The 6,968-nt window shown below is 42.6% G+C and overlaps 1 long non-coding RNA gene across 1 annotated transcript; it reads right to left on the minus strand.

Moving 5' to 3' along the window:
* Positions 1-326: 326 nt before the first annotated feature.
* Positions 327-3,385, minus strand: LOC146190572 (uncharacterized). Its single transcript, XR_014706556.1, has 2 exons — positions 2,945-3,385; positions 327-460 (listed from the first exon to the last, which is right to left on the minus strand). It is a non-coding gene; the product is annotated as an uncharacterized LOC146190572 (long non-coding RNA).
* Between the last annotated feature and the right edge of the window lie 3,583 nt (positions 3,386-6,968).

A 6,968-nucleotide genomic window follows, 5' to 3' on the forward strand; every position in this document is an offset into this window, starting at 1 on the left:
CATCTCTTGATGAGATATTAAATGATATTCTGTAGATATGTAGCCAACATCTTTTTAGGGATCAGAGCAATTGCTGAAAAGTGCCAAAGAAGATAATTGTTTATCCAAGGTAAAAATTTCCTACTGGTTTCTTGCGGGGATCCTACTAGTTCCAGTAGTACTGGTTTATAAACACATTCCCCATAGCCACTGGAATCGTTAGCGGCTGGGTCTCCCTGCAGAAGGTCGGTTGGGTGCATTGGTTCTGGTGGGCCTGTTGACCTATGAAAATCTTGGTGCAGCAGCTGCCTAGGGCCGCACTATCAAAATGAAGACAAGGGCAAAGGTTTCATAAGTATGAATCATACTTTATTATTTTCCATGTCTACAAAAGTTCTGCAATCTGCGTGGACACTTTTGTCTTGCTGTGTGGTACTGCTGCAGGTGTTCCAGCTTCAATCAGATGTTGCAATGAAGTTAGCTGCACAGCAAGATTTTTTTCAGAAAAACATACAGCACCACACTACTTTAATTTGAATATCAACAATTTGGAAAGCAGCCATTCAAGAACAGTGCATTTGGATTACGTTTGTGTACTTGCATCGCCAAGGGCTTAGATTACTTCCAACCAAAGCCATCATCTCAGCTTTTAGACATTAGTTGATGGCATGGTACCCTGCCAATTTAACAGTCAAACCATTCCATATGTGACACACCACAAATTGTTAGTGCTGTGCTTGGCATGCTATACAGCTGCTTACAGTGCGATCAATCATGTTTCTGTCTAGTTTGAGCTTTTTCAGAATCAGTGCGTGGCGAGCCTGTGTATGCATTTGGACCAGAATATGAGAGTGAAAGTGTGTGCAATGACAACTGGTGCATGTGGAGAATATGCACTTCATGTGTTATATGTAGACTATGCGAGACAAGTGCAATCCACTGTGTGCGTGGTCTTCTCTATAACTCGAACCAATTCACTGCACTACAACATTGTCATCAACCATTTTTATCCTCATTCTCCTTTTATTTCCCTTTTCTCCCTTCTCTAGTGTGGAGCAGCACGCTAGGGTCATATTGCTGCTGGCTGAACTCTCCACCTTTCTTTTCGTTGAATTATTTTCATCGCTATCTTGCTTATTCACTGTGCTTTGGGCCTCCTTGCAAACACAAATGTGGCTATTTGCAATTCAAAGTAGGTTCTTTGATGGCTGCATGGCTGCCCAGTGTCATTTGTAGAACTGAAGTCACATCTGCCACTTTTTCCTGCCAAAAAGTTGAAAGCATTTGCCAGTAAAACAAACTGCTTCTGCATAAATGGTTTACAATGTATTGCTTGCCGTGCATTTACTAAACAGCAAAGGCATTGTTTCACCTAAATTTAGAAGCAGTGTATTTCAGTTTTGTTTAGTATAGTGTCCCAAATTGACTTAGGCTTTGCAGGATTCTGTAGTGTAGGTCTCCGGCTCATTTTTGACCAATGATTTTTTTTAACATGCACTGACATCACACAGTAAATGGGTGCCTTACATTTTTCTCTATCAAAACATGGTCACTATGGCTGGGATCGAACTCAGGTCCCTCATATTTAAATGCCTAAAACTGGTTGTTTCATATTATCTCCTAGACGACTTTCATCGGGGTAGCCTTGTAGTACCTAATTTACTATAGCCACAAGTCCTTGTAGTACCTAAATTACTATAAACACACTTGTGGCACATGATGATGACATTAACAAGCGTTTCTTTGAAATGTTGGATTGCTAGCTGACCAGTGTGCAAACCATAAGGGAATGATGTCAAAATACTCTGGTTCTCCCCTCTTCAAGTGTTGCTATAATTTGTGAGCTTAATCCTTTAATTTTGTAGCAATGATTCCTTCTTCAAAAAGATTGGTAGGCATAATGGTGCATGTACAACATGTCACCTAATTCAGAAGCTTTTGAAGCGGCTGTAAGATAGTTTGGAATTCAAGTTAGCCAAGGTCACTTTGAGATGTATACAAGGAATAAACAGTTGTTGTGAAAACCAGCACTTATTTATTTGACTCAATATTGAACTGCACCATTCTGCGTAAGCATGTTATGGGGTGCCCACAACTTCAAAAATAAACACTGTTGTTTCTTCTTGCCATGACACTTGAGCAGAATACCAATCACATACATAAAGAGTTACAAAAAACAAATTACACAGCATGCTATGTCACTGCCTCTGCTTAACAGGTGCAGTTAAGTTAGCTATTGCGCTCAACAAATGCCTATTCAACACAGTGCTCTCAAACAAGCGTGAGTACTTTAAGAGGGTGGAAATTCTGGCTGGTTGGTGCATGATCTGTGGCTAAAAACAGCGCTAACACGAGACGAAGCAGACGAAACAGCGTCGTGTCCCCTCTGCTTCGTCTCGTGTCAGCGCTGTTTTTAGCCACAGAAGCGTGAGTACTTGGTTATAATATCACACTACTTTCAGAATCAATAGTTTGACGTCGCCAGATTATGGGCTTCAGAAAAGGGCGGTTGCCGCTATGACCAGGGCGCCGTAATCATGCGTGCGTTCACAAAACGAGAGCATGTTTTCATTTCAAGGATTATTACCGCTAATTTCAGAAAACTGGCTTCGCTGTTCCAGCATGTTGCCATATGAAACATTTCCGTATTTAAATGCCGGAAACTGGAAAAAGAAAGAAAAAAAAACAATCCAATTCTGAGTGAAAACAGCTGCTCACAAGGTAGCATAAAATGAGAGACGGCCTTTGAGATGTAATTTAGCATCGATAGTAGTCTACATTTGCCCTTGGGTAGGCCAGTAGCTTTAGCATCCTTAGCGAAGACCCCCGAGCAGCGATGCAGCATCACAGCAAATGTTGCACAAATACACCACGTAACCAAGTTTTTTTTTTTTATCTCTTTTTTCCCCCCTTTTTACCCCCCATATTCCAGCGGTGCTTATCTAAATATTGCAGTGCTACTAACCAAGGCACTTTCAACGATTAGTGGCTCCAAGGCGAGCTCCAACGGCGCTGCGCAGCTTTCTTGGAATCGACACACTTGCACATCCAGCACCAGCACAGTCGGCATCCAGCATGTTTAGGCAGCAAAAGTTCAGCAGTCGTGGCTTCACAAAATCGCTTGCTGTCAGAGTCAAACACCAGACTTCGAGATGACGGCCAAGACACTTGTTTCGAACTGCAAACATCACAGTATCCAGCATCCAAATGGCACGGCTTGGGCCACTGCATTTATAAAGCCTCAAAACTGCGGCCGCAGCACCCCTTAAGCCACAGGCACTACCACTAAGCCATGGTAGAAGGATACGCGTTTGTCTGGTTAACCAACGCCCCAACGCCAGCGTCGGCGAAGCAACGGCGCGAGCGTGTGCGCCGCCATCTTCCTTTGGCATAAAAAAAAATTAAAACAAGCAAAAAACAACTTAAAGAAAGTGACGTCGTGTCACGTGCTTGTGCGTCAGAGCGTCGTCTGCTCGAGTGCTCCTACGGGATATGGTTTGTCAATACGCAACCGGGTCCGGCGGAAAGGCCTGCATTAGGTCCCTGCCTGGCGGCGGCACGTGCACACCTTGCTTTGTCCATGTGGCGGCGCATGTTACTTCGGCTGCTGAATGCCCTGCCACATAGGGGACAAGGGTACGGCTTCTCACCAGTGTGGGTTCGCATGTGCCTGCGAAAGGATTGGAGGGAAAGCAATACAGCTGCGCCTCCGTAATCACACTCTTGGATCGATACGAAACTGCATCACTACTTAGCATCGCACGCACAACTACGGTTAGACGTTTTCGTTTTTATTTCCGCTGCTGCTTTGCTCAAATTGGTGTCAACGGTCAGTGATGCACAAGCCGAGGCTTTGCATGTATTTCTTTCCTCTTCATATTGCCGCAAAACCTTCAAAACTGTATTTGTTGTTTTTTAGCAGCCACCGGCATGCGGCCTTATCATTCCGATTCTGCCACGCATATCAATTCTGTATTCTTTGTTTGTTAATGCTCCATGTCGCGAGATGCACATTTATCGGTTTCTTTGTCGCGCAAGATGCGCCGAGATCTGTCTCGAAGATTGCGGCCACTCGCGTATGTTTCTACAATGTTCCAGGTTGTGCTGGTAACAGTCTGCGATATTATCATAGATGGTTCTGAGCAGCCTTTAAATTGAGCTTTGACGAGTGCGACGGGCATTCTTAGTTCAACGAGCACGTTTGTTGCTATCGCCGCCGCCGAGTTGCTTATAGTTCTTATGCAGGCGCAAGTCAGCCCAATAAAGAGTTGATTTCAGTACATCACGCATGTGCCCTCTTTTGGTGTCTACGGCCTAGTCACCACTACGCGACAATATCATCTTTTTCTTTTGCGTATGCGAAACATTTTGCGCGCTGTTTATCTATAGTAATAACCAATACGAAAAGCTTGTGAAATTTTGTGGGCCTCTCAGAACATTTATATCAATCGCCCAAAAACAACTTGCACTATGAAAACTTTTGGGATAGTTATTCATCTCATTTAGGGCAAGACGCGATGACATTGACTGATCCTTTCAGAAACTCTGCACAGAACTTCGAAGACAAGGGCAATCTTTGTCAACATTCACAAAGCCCCACTTGACCTAGCACAGCGAACGCATGTTTCATGTGCCGCGCAGTAAGGATAGGAAGGAAGGTGGGAGTAAAAGTGGAAAAAGAGAAAAAGGTGCCGTATTGAAGGGCCTCGGAGTAATCTCAACCACATGTAGATGTTTAACGAGCACTGGTGTGTAGTTGGGAGTCTTAATCACTTCGCCACCGCCGCGGGGCACATATTCAGGCGAAAGCCTTTAATGCCTCATAATGTCGTTAGCAGCCGTGTCGGTAAATGTGTCCGTGACCCCCAATTCCCCGTAACCAGGAAACGCCTTATTAAAGTCTTCCGGAGGTTAAAGCATGTAATACAGTATATTTTGAAGGTAGCGCGAAAAACGAGGACCAAGAGTAGGAGGACACAACACGAGCGCTTTTTCACAACTAAACTTTTTATTGAAAAACACGGGATAAATACCCATCTCGCGAAACTAAAACACAAGAAACAAAAGTGATAGCATCAAGTACAGGAAAAGTGTAGGGCATGATACAGCTGGTGGGGGTGCTTATTGACTAAGATAAGATGTAAAAACAGAAGCACAAAAGCCTCATGGTCACGAAAGCAAACAAGACTTACCAAAAAAGATGAAGGAAGCGACGGGAGATATTAATTCCATGTGTAGTCTAGATATGCGAGTTCTTTTTGTGTTAGAGCAATCGACGGTGCGCTTATGCATGTACTCCCTTGTCTAACACAAAAAGAACTCGCATATCTAGACTACACATGGAATTAATATCTCCCGTCGCTTCCTTCATCTTTTTTGGTAAGTCTTGTTTGCTTTCGTGACCATGAGGCTTTTGTGCTTCTGTTTTTACATCTTATCTTAGTCAATAAGCACCCCCACCAGCTGTATCATGCCCTACACTTTTCCTGTACTTGATGCTATCACTTTTGTTTCTTGTGTTTTAGTTTCGCGAGATGGGTATTTATCCCGTGTTTTTCAATAAAAAGTTTAGTTGTGAAAAAGCGCTCGTGTTGTGTCCTCCTACTCTTGGTCCTCGTTTTTCGCGCTTCCTTAAAAATGAACCAGCTTCAACTCGCCCAACTTTCAACCTTACTACTAATACAGTATATATTCCACCATAGCAACAGCGGAAACGTGTAAAATGGAATACGAACTCACAAAATCTAAAGACGTGTAACTATATTCAGGTACCGACAAGAGGGCGGGTTGTGGGTTATTTGTGCGCTTCATCGACACTTGTAAATGCTCCAATACTTTCTTATCCAATGATGATGGAGATATAGAGGGCCCATTTCGATTGCTTAATATTTTTAACATATTGCGCCTATCCACCCACGCCGTATTACTATTTAATTCGCTGTTAATTGATTGTATAGTGGTAACGGCATCGTGTAATATCTCTACCGGAATTTCAAATTCGTTCATGTATACATAATCATCACGCTTACGTTTTAAGCACAAATGAGGCTGGCCTTGATGATTTGGGTTGGCTATTGTTATTTGAGCATTGGTTATTTTACGAATCAATTCGCCTAATGAAATAAAGTGGTCGGAGTATGGAAAACGCACGGACCACTTGTACTGATTAATTAATGCACTATCTTTAGTACAGTCATCGTTAATTCTTAAAATTGCTGACGGGTTTGTTATTTTGCGAGCAATCAAGTATTTACATATTTTAGGAACAGTTTTAACCAGATTAAATACAGTCACTGTATTATAAGCATATGGCGTCAGGTGCGTATAATACATTTGACGTAGATACATAATATAGGACATTCGGTAAATCACCAAATGCTTTCTTAATATCACCTCGTATTGTATCATCGGGCGTTGTAGATGCCTCGCGTTTTCGTCCTATAATTTCGACACCTTCATACGCTTTACGAGCAGACTTGATTGCAAGTGTTAAAACTAACATACCAGACGATTCACGTGGAGGTTCGACTGAGTTTTGTGGAGGTGGTGTAATAACAATTGCCGGTATTGCTATTGTATACCCTATAGGCATTAAGTGTTCACACGCGAGTGCATTTTCCATACCAAGCCATTTGTCGTTCACAATAATAGTGGGTGCTTCATTCGGCCCCGCTTGTTGCGAAGAGATATGTTTCTTCAACACAGAATTGAACAACTCTATTTCCGTAGAAATCATTGATTTATGCGATGTAACACATTTGTGTAAATTTAGGAATCGGGTGCACACAGATGGAATGTGACAATATATCCAATATTCATTTTCCAATTCTGCATATAGAGAAAGTGGACTTTGTGCATTGCCAGCTGGCACCGCGTACTTGGTTTCCATGCCCTGTGAAATAGACGCTATAATAGAATCTGCAGTTTCGCTCAATTGTCTATCTAAATATACTCTTAACACATGTCTGAGAGGTGATATCTTGCAATTC

Source organism: Amblyomma maculatum, chromosome 4 (assembly GCF_055883805.1).
Source record: "Amblyomma maculatum isolate TAMU_Amacu chromosome 4, ASM5588380v1, whole genome shotgun sequence".
Classification (NCBI taxonomy): Eukaryota; Metazoa; Arthropoda; class Arachnida; order Ixodida; family Ixodidae; genus Amblyomma; species Amblyomma maculatum.